Source organism: Strix uralensis, chromosome 18, assembly GCF_047716275.1.
Source record: "Strix uralensis isolate ZFMK-TIS-50842 chromosome 18, bStrUra1, whole genome shotgun sequence".
NCBI lineage: Eukaryota > Metazoa > Chordata > Aves > Strigiformes > Strigidae > Strix > Strix uralensis.
The window spans coordinates 10,539,189-10,553,781 of NC_133989.1; the positions used below are offsets into that span (position 1 = coordinate 10,539,189).

Consider the following 14,593-nt stretch of genomic DNA (forward strand, 5'->3'; position numbering starts at 1 on the left):
TTTGCAACTCAACTCACAAAATAGTTTTAGGCAAGCAGATAATCATGCAAAACTCTTAAAACCTGCTTCAGGAATAGTCAACAACTCAATTTAAGAGCAGCCAATGAAACAATTTCCAGCTGGTGGGCAAGGTCAAACAGTGATTTCTTGAACAGACACAGGTGGATTCCTTTCTCAACTTATGCAGATAGGCATAGCAGCTCAATACAGCTACTATGAGGTTTAGTGCCTTGAGAGCTGCTAACAAAAGATACAGTAAGCAATTAAAAAATATCAAGTCAGAAAGTTAAAGACATCATGAGAATCTTAGCTGATTGAGATCATGCCCTACTACCAAGCTTTTCTACCCTAGTTCAAAAATGGTAAGACACCAATGAAAGTGCTATCAAATAACGCTGTATTTTCATAGTTTAGCTAGGCTAAAATACAGTTTTGCCAATAGTAATTTAAGACTTAATTACATACATGAAAAGCTATTTTCCTCTCAGTAAAAAGAGCAGTTTGGTTTTGCTGTTTTACCTTCTCTAAATACCATGTCATTTTAGAGAAAATCTTTTAAATGGAGATATCATAAATAAATTCCCTTTATATAAGATGGCCTCATTTTAAAAGAAAATGGATGCTATAAAATTTTACATCAAGTCAGCATGTTACCAAGAAGCTTTTCTGTGTGTTCTGAATTTGATTAATACAAGCCAAGGTCACTTCCTGAAAGATGCCTACCACTGCAGCTGCAAGCAAACTAGACTCCTCTGAGCAAAAAAGCTGGGGGATGGGAAGACAACACTAGCAATTTCTAACACTATCTCCAAAAATACTCTAATTACAAAACTTGAGTAATATTTAGAAGTGTTTACTAGATCACCACATAAGTAACCTATTAACTAAAAGTCTGAGTCTGTATAATCACGTTTTCAAGTAAAATATATTCAATGATGCACCAGCATGTCTGCAAAAAATGAATAATTCTGAGGACCCTTTACTAAACTTTATGCAATTCCCTTGAAAATGTACTTTTTTTAAAGTATGTATGTTTTATTATGCAGCTCATGAAGCTAATAAGAGACTGCCCTTGAATTAACAGCATGTCTCAGTCGTACTGAGACTGTGAGGCTCCACCCAATCTACACTGTGTATTATTCTGAAGCCATTTAGGAAAAACATATTTCAGGAAAGCAGGGAAGCTCTTTCCAGAAGTCGAGAGCACACATTTTTTCAGTTTCTGAAGACTATACCTATTGTTTACAAAACCAATGAGAAATTAGCTGTGTTCACCTGTCATTTAAAAGGTATTTTTAAAGTTATTTCAAAAACATGCCACATTTGCATTATGCATGAGGCCAAACAGATGTAGTTTCTTCCATTCCCAGACACAGCTAAAGCTTACAGGTCATGAAAGCAAGACCCATACAAAACAAAAGAGTATTAATTTTTGCTTTTTGTGAGTACAAATAAAGATTCTACAATTTGGAGTACCAAACCAGGAGAGGTGGGAGGGAACAACACACACGGATTGCTGAAAAACATTTAAAACCACACACCAACAGACATTTCCACAGGGGCATCTGCCAGTCTAGGAAAGGGGCCCCAGTGACTTTATTTATGAACACATATTCAATTTAATATACTTCATCTTTAAAACTGTCTTGAAACACCCAGCATTGCAACTAAGATTTCATACTATGCTAAAGTTAGGAGGATCTATGAATGAAAGTTAATTTTGACAAACTGGTGCACTAAGAAGAAAAGAACATTGCTGGTTTTGGGTGGGCATCTTTGCCTGAAATAGAAAAATACACCAAAGCATATCATTACCTATGCAGGCATAGCTACATCTGTGGTTAAGCATGCCTAACATTTTCCATCACAGAAGTTCTAATTCTTTAATGACTGTCTCTCACATACCCCTCAGAACTACTTTTTTGTGGACAACTTGTATAAAATTGGTTCAGACATTTAAAAACAGAGCCAAGAATTCAGTTCAACAAAATACAACCTTTTATTCAGACTGAGAGGTTAAAACTCTAGAAGAGAAACTGATCAAATATTCAAACAAGGTAAACGTCATCTTGCTGCTCCAAAGAAGATAATCTGTACAGACTGTAAGTGCCTTTACAGTCTCTGAACATGCTCAGTTTTGTTTTAAACCATTTGCCAAGACCCTCAAGTATTTTATCTAACCAAGTTCGCTTCGTCACTGCACAGCTCCTCCATGCTGACAGGACAGAACATGCTTTATCACTGCATTATAAAGACCAAGAGGAGCTTCTCTATAAACCTGCCAGCTATGAAGCAGTTAAAGTGCCTGGCAGCACAGTAGCTAGCGAACAGGGATGTTTTTCTAGGGTATGCTGCCGCACCCCTACACAGCATCCACAAAACACGAGGCAGCAGTTGGATCAAGGGCTTAGCAAAGGCCACCCTTCCCTCACCCCCAATTCAAGATCCCAGTTGAAACCACAGATGGAGGTCTCAGCCAGTGGTGCCAGTACACCCCTGCCCCTCTAGTGGCTAGTCCATGCAGAAAGCATGCTCAGGCCAGTGACCAAAGTGGTGTCGATCTGCTTTGTGGGATTCCCGATGACAACCTTGCTGGCAAACTGAGCAGAAATTTCCTTATGGCAAATTATACTATTTTTTCTGTATGTTTTTTTAAAGCATACAAAAAGTTACACTGAAAATATTAAGGTTATGAGGTCATTCAAAAAACTTAAAAGTAGTATTGTCAGCTCCAACTCTCAACACTTCCTCCTTTAACCCCTGCACACTTAATTGAGCACATTGCTGTGCTCATTGTGCACATTGCTTACTAGACTCTATGTGGGACTGGCACCCATCAGTTCACTTTACTATACCGCGATAGATAATGGTCTCATAAATGGAGACCTGAAGTCTGTCAAGGGCCTGTATCCTAACCTGGGCACACTGGGAATTTCAGTGACATTCAAATTCAGACATGAGGGTGTTTTCCTATGAAGAGTAAACAACACTGTCTTGATTATGACCCATCGCAACTTCTCATTAAGAATATTCAGAGCAGACTTTAAACTGACATTTAAATCACCAATTTCATTGTTGGAAATATTCACACCCATCAATAAGGAGGGGCACATGAGCCAGAAAGAAATACAGTCTATAAATCACCTTGACTTACCTCAGGCACATTTTGCTAGTCAGCAGACGCAGTACTTACGGACACTTATTCATGTGTTTGCACAAGAACTAAGCTATGGAATTAATATCACTAAATGTATTATTTTACACGGTAAACCAACTAATTTTAATCAAAGCTCTGGATACACTACCATTTTAAAAACGTAAATTCATATTCTGAAAAAGCATTTGAGTGCTATGGGGAGAGGGCGGGGAGAAGGCAGCTATCCATTAGGGGTTTCCATGTTACATATACACAGACACATACAAATGGGCCTCAATGGGAGTTAAACGCCTGGCATGTTAGAGCGCTTTTCAGAATTCTACTTGGTATCTCTTCTCATCAGGATACTAAAATTTTTTTTTTTTTTTAATTTATTGAAACACATCCCCTTTGCTTTTAAAATTAGATCTTGTTATCCTCTGATCTAATAATAATAAAAGGCCTGTTAATGAAGTTTCCTGAGTTTTTGGCATAACTAGACTCTCAAATTTGAGAGCACAAAATCAGAAACTAAAAACAAAGGAAGTTACTGAAGAAAGAAAATCAAAATAATTCGTTTTCCATGCATAGTATCAGTGCTTATATATAATTTACTTAATTGTAAGGAATAAGTACAGCTACTTAATACAAAGGTGACACTTCTAAAAAACAGTTTGACCTTAAAACATGGAAATGTTCCTAGCTCAATACTGTAATTAAAATCTGATTAAGCTGGAATGTACACAGGTACACTTAGTATGGCTGCAAGAGGTGTTCATTTAGTTCGACATAAATGCTTCACATTCAAAATCTGAAGTGACAGTTGTCTGTCTATAGTATACCAATAAATCTGAGCATTTCATTAGTTAAAAATTCCCTTTCTTTTTTCATATACCTTTCTATATTTCATATTCATAGTGATGAGAGCTTAGTAGATATCTTGAGCTAAACTGCAAAAAAAAGGCAGAATAGAATCACTCCCAAATTAGGTTAATTTGTCTCTCCACAGTACAGTCAGGTTATCTTATTATATTTCAAGTGTTGCCCACCCGCTGTGTACCAATGGTTATAACACAGAGCATCTGCTAAGATTTACTGCACGAAACCGAGAGCTGTAACGTTATTTTGCACGTCACTGGTAGACTCAAATCTTAGATTTCAAGGGTCATTTATTTAAAAATTAAGCTAAAATGGAGTAAAAAAACCCCAAAGGTTGGTGTCTTTGTTCAATGCTATACAAGGCAGAAAAATAACACCTGGAAAGACATTATAGACTGCAGCATCACAACAGGCCTACAACAAAAGGGCAAGAGGCCAGCTTTACTACCTACAAAAAAAGTTAAATGTCAGTTTTGAAATAGTGGTTGAACACAGGAACCAGTTCCAGACAGCCTATAGAATCTCTATCATAAGAGACCTTCAAAATTTGACCAAACAAAACCCCGACCAACCAGCTCTAACTTTGTTCACAGTGTTTGGATTGATGCTATCATTTCACTATGATTTTCAGTGAAACATTGTCATCAGAGAATTACGTCCTGCAGCCCAATGATAAACTGGTACCATTATAACAATGGGCTACTAAGACAAGAGAGTACTTTACAATTGATCTTACTTTGTCTTAAATTTAAGATGTATTACTACATTCTTTTTGGTTCCTGACCACAACATTAATTCCTATCAAAGATTTTTTTTTTTTTTTTCTATTTATGAAAAAAAGCAGCATGCTTTTGAATAAAGCTCTCAATGCCCTCTGGAATTTTTTTTTGTCCAAATTTTTCTACTCTTTACAAAGAATTCCTGTTGCATAACCCCCTTATGCTTCTAGTTTTTCTAATGTTCAATTAAAGAAGCAATACCTTCACTTTCATTAAAAAGACATTTTTCAACAAGTCTCACACTAAGCTCCCTAAGATTCCTGAAGGCCGAAAATCAGTTTTGCTCATACAAAAGGCACTCCTCAAACACTGATGTTTATCTGCAGAACTCTCCAAAATGACACTACCATAATTAGCATAGAAATTCCAAGTAATTTTAGGAAGATTTGTAGCCATTCTGGAAGTTAGTACAAGAGGTCAGTGACTGCCAAAAACAGAAGAAGGGACCACATCCTTCCCCTTCAAGTGCCAAAAACGTTTGTAATGTTTTGTTTCAGATCCAGTCGCTTCCTTGTTTGTAGATAAATGGCGAAGTAGTTGTGTAGTTTCACAACATTAGGAAGCAATTTCACATATTTTTATATAGTGCACCGGAGGAAACACCAGGATAGAGCTGTTGAATTTTTTTATTATTACTGCTTCTTACATGCATTGTTTCTTTAGATCCATACAAGTAGACTGACTGAATTGTATCTTGCATTCAATAAAACCCTGAGCTGGGGAACCATTGTTTGAACATTTGTCTGCCAATGAGACATCCAAGATGCATCCACGGCGATTTAAACTCGTGTTCTCTTTTACCAGACTTTCAGATCATTCTGCAGTTTAATTCAAAGTTTAACTTAATGCTAAGCTTTAAAGTTAGTATACAGCCACACCTCTGTACTGGGAGGTTTTTATATTAGCATCTGGTAAGCATATCAAAGATGGTAACTAACTGATTAGCACCAGTCATGCCTTTATGTCATACAACTGGAGTGTATCAGCTATACAGCATAGTTGAGACAATGTGTTTTCTTGTCAGTAAACACCACACTGGATTTGTCCAGTTAAGTGACCTTCTATTACAATACATAACACTTACACAGAACTCTTAAAAGAAAGGGAAGTTTGTTTAGGTACAATGCAGTCAGAGTCTTATATTCTTGTGCCCTGTCAAAATTATTAGGAGAAAAGTTACTAATATTGTCTCTAGGCATGGCATAGCTTTAGCATTTTCTTTTTAAGGCCTACTAAACATTTTTAGTTTACCTAACAGTCCATTAAAAGTTCAGAAAGCTACCTTACTTGAGCCTTCACCAGTAGGAAGCTTACTTTCTTGGATTCTCATGTAGATGAGGCCTATAAATGTATATGTACAATAACAGGATAAACACAGCATACCATGGAGGGAACACAAGAAAAGAGCATACAAAACTTAAGTTGGATGTCATTAATTCTGTCTTACAGAAGTGCTGCAATTTAGGTTTTTTTCATTGCAAGTAGATCTATAACGGACAATATGCTTAGACAAGTGTCACCATCCAGTGAAAAGCAGAAGTTATTTATCCTTTCTCTCCACCACGTATATTATTTACCTCTGTGTGTCCTCTGTCTGCAAATCATTGCCTAGGAACTGTAACATTTTAATGAGCACAGCTATCTGAAACAAAACACAATCTTTTCTGTGCTTTGAAGAAATCATTCTCCAAAGGTTTTCCTTCCACTGTCTCCTTTAATTTTTTTTCATTTTGCTTTAACCTTACCTTATTCTAACCAAGCCAGCTCACTTGAATTTTATTTCAGGGCACCTGCTAAACTACAGAGCAAAGAGCTTGATCTTATCACAAGACATTATTCTGAAGAAGGTTCTTCCTTTCTTGAAACCAAAATCCCACTGAATGGAATGTCGAGACAAGTTACCAGTTTCACTACTCTCCAGCAACAGGTATAGAGCTTGACACATTTATCTATTTGAGTATTGAAGGCTAAATTGGTTACCCCAGAAGTTATGACAAAAAAAACCCAAACAAACAAAAAGCACCAGTAATAAGCAACATATCCACTCTGGGCCCAAAACAGCCCCAGCTAAAAAATCCTGTTTCAGCACCACTGTTTCAGAACTGTTTTGAGCAAAGTATTTCCGTCACCAGTTACTTCAGAAAGAAGAAAACTCTAGTATTAGTGATAGAGAATTAAAAGCTAAAGGCAGCTATATACACAGGAGGATGGTACCACTACATCCCACAACTTTAATGGCTCAAGCATCCCCTAAAAACCTGTTAGCATTAGATACTATCACACATACTGAGGCCAGGTCATACCATGCATTTCCTCAAACTTTAGGGAGGTGGAGCAGAGCAAACTGATTACAACAGAACATAAGAAAATACCTTTATTTTTTAAGGGAATTTAAATTATTGTCTCCCTTTTCCTAGGCCCCTAAATATCAATGGTTTCTCTGGATCAATTCTCATAAATCAAAGTAGTCCTGGACAATTAAGTCAAACAGAAAACTTACCTAGCACAGTGTTCTCTCTCCAACAGAAGCCAGCAGGAATGCCTAGAAAGAAAAAGGCATATGAACATGTTTCAGCATACTCTCAAACCTCACAATCTACAGCTCAGGAATTTCCTGGTTCAAAAGGACTGAGTTTCCCAGCAGCTGGATTTCTCTTCTATAAATTTCTTTTTGAACCCATGAAAATTAATGCAGCTAAAATATTCTATGCAGCCAGTTCTGTAGTTAAGCTCTACACTATGTGAAAGTATCAGTTTTTTTATTTTTAACTCTGCCATCTGATAATAAGGAGGAGGAGAATAAATGAAATGACTGAAGAGGAAAACACTTTCTTCCTGTTGATTTTCCATGACACTTGTGGTTATTTTGTATAGATCCGCCTTGTACTCCCAAGCCAAAAAAAAAAACCAACCACAAGTGAGAGAAGTGCCGGCAAATTCTGTTTCTCATTAAAAAAGTGTTAGCTTTGATCTTTTAAAAAAAAAAAAAAAAACAACACAAAACAACAGAGAAAGATAAAGTCCGCTATACTCTTTTTGATATGGCACAGACCAGAACTACTTATATTCAAGAGGAAGGCATAACATGACTGTATAAGGAATGATATGACATTTTAAATTTTGTATTCTTTTTCTTCACTGGCAATTCACAACACTGAACTTCTTGAACACTATTTAGCACTGGTCTGTCATTTTGACAGTAGTTCAGATTTTTTTTTTTTTTTTTTTTAACTGAGTGAAAGAAAATTGGGCAAAAATCTATTGGTTGTATCAGGCCTGCTTCTCCCTTAAGTACAGTCACTAGGCATAAATACAGAAGCATCACCCGGAGTAAGGACAAGTCTCCTAAATCAAGTGCTAGGGATACATACACTCACCCAGAAAAGTTCCCTTAGATCACCATCGTTTCTTCTTCAGTGACCACCCTGACAGTGACTGTAATTATTACCTGTAGTTACCCAATCTACATTCTTGGAAGACAAGAATGAAAGAGGTAACCAAGCCACTATTATGACCTACTCCCAGAACAAGAAGTATTAGAGAGGTGTTTTCTTTAAGACTTCACCAAATCTTCATGCAATAAGCTTTGAAGAATTCTTTTAGTCAAGATCAGTCTTATGTCTATAAACTACTTCACAAACCTATCAGTTAAGTCAATAAATGAATTTACAATAAGCAGAATAAAGGAAGGTCTATGTAAAATCAAGCTCAGAGAACACTGGAAACTTCTGTAAGGCTGTAGTAACAAACTCCATACAGTGAAGTATCTGATCTGCCACACAGGCTTTATCCAAAGCCCAAGTAAACAGAACAAGTTTGGTTTAGGCTTTGACAACACACACATTTCAGTTGTCTTATCTCTTCAGCAATATATTTTGCCTTTAGAAAAAAAGTCTTAGTAAGACTCAAAAATCCCATTTCCGAGCTTGAACTTTGCATCAAATTTGTAAAGTAACATTTAGATACAATACCCGAAATGTAAACCAAGCAATGACAGCAGCTTTATTTCACAATACACAGTTTATTTCAATACTTTTAATCAGTGAGAAACCAACTAAACAATACACAATTCACAACACAATCCTTGTAAAAGCTGGAAAAGATATTAAGGTTCACGTCAAGTTCAATGTGCTCTATTTTTAACTTTAGTCAAGTCCCTTCTCATTAGCAGTAACAGTATTTGAGAAAGCATTAGTAGCAGCTAGGTAGTTTGATACAGAAATTTATTTATGTATTTTAAAAATAAATTTTTAGTCCAACAAATAGTTCAGTTAAAGTTACTTGAACCTAGCCAAATAATGTTATCTCCCATTGTCACAGGATATCAAATCAAGGCTTACAGACTGCTTTAGAAAGTAGTAATTAATTCCTTGCTATTATTTTTTCATAATCATTGTGTGTTTCATAAGCATAAATTTCATTCCAAAATTTAAAAACAATACCAAACAAATTCTGGACCCCCCCCCTTTACTCTAGCTCACAGAAATGTAGCTTCATATCCACAGTTTAACACTAATGGAACAATTTCTTTAGCATACCTTTTTAATAGTGAAATTTAAAACGCTGCTGTAAGATCTGCTGAAGATACCTTTTAAAGCATTTCACAAGATCTAACCAACCCCAACAATCTCACGACTGACTTACTAGGAAAAAGCTGAGAGTTTACATAATAGTGAACTGAAAGAAAGACAATGCCTCCGAAAACATGCCCAGTACTTCTGCATTTCAAGGATGCTAACGAACAGGGAAAAGGCATGAGCATCTGCTTGTCTTTAAGTGATAACAAACTGGTTTTGAGCACCCATATCACAGGATAGATAGCCTTGTCTGGAGGCCAGAACTCTTTCAACAAGTCTAGGGCATAAGAACTACCTGTTTTTCCTAGAGACAGTGTTAGCACTAGCAAAGACCATGACACATTTATATGCATATGGCAGATAATGAAATCTTTCAGACAGCTGCTAGCAAAACAGTGAATTAGTGGCCATCTCCATATTATTTTATGGCACACGAGCAATAATTTACTTTCTCTGAGAGGATTAAACTAACTTCTGCCAATTCTGACATCAGTAACTTCTGCTCTGTCATATTCGTAACTAATACAGAACTTAACATTTCCAAGATGACAGTAGTATCTTTGTAGCTAGAGCAATAGAAAAGTGTTGTGGTAAAGTCTTGCCTGCAGATAATTTAGTCACATCTGGATATATGGCAGCAAAACCAAGATAAACAAACCATCCCAAATGGAAAACAACCAAAACTTCTTAATTCTAGAAGCTGTATTTTCTGCTTATCTAAAAGTTATTAAAGCACTTAAGTATTCTTTGTTTTATCTGACTCTTGATCTGTGCTTTGTCCTTCTGTTTCTCTAACTTCGACAGAGATACCATCTAGGACTGCAAGGGCTGAGCACTCGGAGTGAAGCAGATTCAAGATAATGCCACATTCTAGCAGATTCTGTCAAGAAATTCTTCTTGCACTTAGAATGAGGAAAGAACTGCTAAGATAGCTGCCAATTAAGAAATTTATGTTGATTAGAAATGCAGGTAAAGAGCTTTACACCTTAGGCTTGTTCCAGACCTGCTTCAAAAAAAGTGCCAGGGGAAAACTAGCCATTTTGGCTACTTGGTGTGTCCTCTCAAGAGTTAATAACAGTTTAATGTTAAAGGCTACTTCATCTGTTCTGCAAAACATGTTTACAAGTTTACAATATTGTTTTATGTAATAAATTTTACTATTAATTCCTCCAGCTATGAAACAACAGCTATAACCTAACTGATGGTGGCCAATCTTGTATTAAGAACTTAAGCAAGTATACAGAGAAAAGCCAGAGCAGTTTCTGAAATCCCCAGTTTGGAGGTGAGGCCTTTAATTTCACATGAATATCCTAAAAATGCTCCCGCATATGAGGCAAGTTAGAACAAGCCACTTTTCAGCTGTAGTCTTTTGTGGTGTTTTGTGGGTGGGGTTTTGTTTTTGTTTTAGTTCAACCAATAGCTCTAGCTGTATCCTTGTTTCAACTGATGGAGCTAAAGTCTCTCCAGGGCTGTTAGTTACTCATTTTTTTCCACTGTTGATACTATGGAGCCAGTGTAACTCTAGAAGAGAAACATTCCATTTCATGCACAGGTTTTTTTGTTGGCAGGGTGGTTTTTTGTTGTTTTTAACAATAACAGCACATTAAAATCTTTTCTAAATGAATCAATCTGTGGTGAAGCGCCTTGCTAACTTTATTTGGTGAGGAAGAAAAGCCTGGAAGATTTGCAAGTTTTTTATTATTCCAGAAAAAACAAGTCTAGACTGGATTGGAATTACTAAATAGCAAGGCTCCGTAACAGAAGAAATTTTCAGGGGAGTGAGTATGACTATAAGAAAGTATCCAACCTTTTGTTCAAAATATTACATTAGAAAGTCGAAACAGCTTTGCTACTGCAAAGAAAAGACTTCTGAAGTGGCTGAGGCAATTAGCATAGCTAAACTTGAGTCTATTTTGGCTATAGCCAGTACGTATACTTGGAATAAAGTATTGCCACTGTCTAGGATCTTCGCTCACCTGCTTTTGTTAAAAGATATCAACTAGCTGCATCCCCAAGAAATCTGTAACAGCTGGGGAAGATCAGACTGTTTCTCTCATGAACTCTTGGACAGTTCTTAAATAGGAATAATATGCTGTAAAATACATAAACACACAGGTGTAAGGCTGACTCAAGTCCAGCGTTCTCACTTACAGAAAACCCTCCTGAGTGCACATAAAGTGAAATACAAATCTGATTTTTCTCTTAAGCAGATAATTATCATATCTACTCTACAATGGTTTCTTTTAATGAAATTTGCATGAATATGCCTTAGGTAGCTTTGAAGTTACCTTTTCCCAGCAGTGTAGCCAAGACGTTGTATTCAGCAAGAGTTTAGTTTACAATCCAGATGAATTTAACCACAGAGCTCAGCACAGGCTCACAAACTAGTGCAACAAGATAGCCATCCTGTGGTGGCACAGCTAGGGGACTGCACTGACAGCTTTGGGGTGATAAGCCTGTACCTCAGACTGCAAGCATGTCCCTAGTAATTAGTGATGCAGATACCAGCCCTGTGGCTCAAATTATGTCTCAGTAAATACCTCCCTATGTGCAATTTCTTAGTTGCCTGTGTAGGACTGTTTATTTTGTAGACAAGGAAGTGCTTGTATATGCCACTAGTTCACATCATGTGGAAATCACTTCTGTATCATGCCCTGGAAACCTCTGTTCTGTAGCACAGGTGAAAACTGTTCTTCTCTTGCTATGGCCTCACACTATGGCAATGGATACACTAGTATTTTCATGCTATAATGTGTGTAAAATTTGAACAACTGTTTACGTTGGAGAAAAAGATACAGACACTTAAGATGAATACCTCTTAAAGACCAACCTTAATAAGGTAGAGATTTTTCTTAACCCTTTTACCAGCAGTTTGAATGTAAAACTTTTTTCCAACCTCTTACTATGGTCTAGGCTTGTTTTACTGAGGGTGGAAGGACACTGGATTACTAACCTGATATCCTTAGTGCTTGTGTTTTCATGCCCTCCTTAAATATATGTATATCCTGTTAATCTAGAAATACAACTACCAGCTCACCTATCATTTCTGTGTAGTACTACTAGTACTCCAAGCTCCTTGGGTTCTGTGGACAACTACTATTCAACCTACTTGTGTAAAAATTCCAACCAATCCCAACTCTTAAAGCTCTCGAAGACAAGCCTTAAGTCTTGGTTATGTTTATTTAAAACGAGACCTCTCCAAATCCAGTTCTAGAGAATTGCACCAAATCTAAATCACACTGTAAGAAGTGACTCCTGGCCCACAGCTCCAGAGATGTTAACAGAAATGATTCTGGTGACAGCTCTGTGAAGCATTTCTTAGTATGAGATACACAAATCATGCACTTGGAAAATAACAATATTCCCCAACACTACAAACTAATCAGAAGTCAAAAAACACCAGGTGTGTGTGGGAGATCAGTTAATATTTTTGAGAGGAAGCTAGAAGAACTTGGTCTGTTCAGCCTAAAAAGCAAAAGGAGGGATTAAATTGCTGCCTACATTAAGTTCTCAAAACAAAAGCTTACTACTTTGTCAAAGAGGTTTGAGAGATCAACTACTGAATCTAATGGCTGCTTCTGCTGCTATCATACTACTATTTTAGTCCATGAAATGATGCAAGAGGAAAGAGGAAAAGCAAGTTTAAATCCAAAAAAAGGAAAACCAAACAAAAAGCCACATAAAACATGGAGCTTTTCCTATTCAGGTAACTATCCAAACCTTGGAAACAGCACTTTGTCATTCTAAGTTTTAGTCTATTGGATTTTATACATGTAGTACAATAGAATCTCTTGCAAACTCTGACATAAGATCAACTTCATGAACAACCCCTTCTCTAGTCTTAGCTTTGAATCACTGTGCATTATTAGACTGAAAATGCTGCTAGGTGTATTAGACATTTGCTAACTACAACCACAAGGATTTAGATGAAAGAGAATGCATCTGGATGTCTCAAAAGAAGCCCTTCAATATAAGCAGCTCTGAATTCTCAACTCAGCATAAGTTTTCACCATCATGTCTAAATTTTCACTAGTGTAGGCAGTCATTTTTGCACCATAAACTTCAGGCTTGGTCACCAATTTCTATGAAAGTTCTTCAGCTTCTACGGGATCTTTTTTTTGTTGTTTTGTTTTTAAATAAGACAATTTTCGTGTTATTGATACTAGATTACTTGTGATTTACATTTCAACTAAAATCTGCCCCTCAATAATTCTAATACTCTTCAAATATCTGACAGGCGAATATACAGAGAATTTCCTTTCCTTCAACCCCAAAATAAAATACTGCTTTGCATCCCTATTGTTGCTATATCAAAGCGGAATGATCATTTCCTGAATTGTTTGGTGTAGATATTTTGCTTAAGCAGCAAGCACTCCAGGCTACAACTGATGAGTGACCTTGAGACAGCTCTTAGAAAGCAGTTGCCATAGTAACACCACCACAAATGTGGTACATCCTCAGCTGACACCACCAATCTGGTGCAACAGATCCATAATAAGTACATCTACCCTGTATTAGTGTCTCAATATTTAAGGAGGAAGTTACTATTTTTTTGTTGAGTTTTTTTAGAATTATTTCAAAAACCTCATGCTGCGATTGACACTGGATACTCTGTATGAATACGAGTGACTAAGGCTATACAAGTCCACACAGTGCAAGAGTTAAAGTACCCTAAAATAATGCACCACTGAAAATTAAAACCACTCAGTGTGCTAATCCAGAGAGCAGTCCTTGGTCCAGGAAATGAGTCTACTGAAGAAAGCCTGCAATAGCACATAACTAAGAAAGTTTGTTGTCTTTTCTCAGATTCTCTAATACAAATAAACTTTATGGAGCCCTGCTGTGTCAAACTTAATGCAAAATGTGAGCACAATGTATTATTTCTTGCATGCCAGAATGGTCTCAGTCTCACCTGTGCAACCTCATAACCTTGAATAAACTTTCAAACCAACTTGCCACTAAGGAATAGTGTTTCCCCAAAGAGTTTTTCTCTACATAGTATGTTACTAGTTCTGGTCAACTCTGAAAGAGGAAGAAAAAGGTGAAATGTCAATAAAAATGAAACATCTAGAATTGAAGAGTGCTAGTTAACAGGAATGTTGAGTAGAACCATTTCTGTTTAAAGACAAAGGATTAATGAACAGATTTAGACAGTTAATTATAACAACCTAGCACTCATACGTTAAAGTTTACTTTAAAACTAAACTGCAGTTTCAAGGCCC

General features: G+C 36.6%; 1 protein-coding gene across 4 annotated transcripts in view; it reads right to left on the reverse strand.

Moving 5' to 3' along the window:
• The window catches only part of NCOA3 (nuclear receptor coactivator 3), an 86,603-nt gene that overhangs the window by 59,964 nt on the left and 12,046 nt on the right, over positions 1-14,593 (reverse strand). For all 4 annotated transcript variants that reach the window (XM_074888617.1, XM_074888615.1, XM_074888614.1 and 1 more), the window contains exon 2: positions 7,295-7,336. The gene's annotated coding sequence lies outside the window, so the exon portion shown is untranslated. The remainder of the gene's footprint in view (positions 1-7,294; positions 7,337-14,593) is intronic.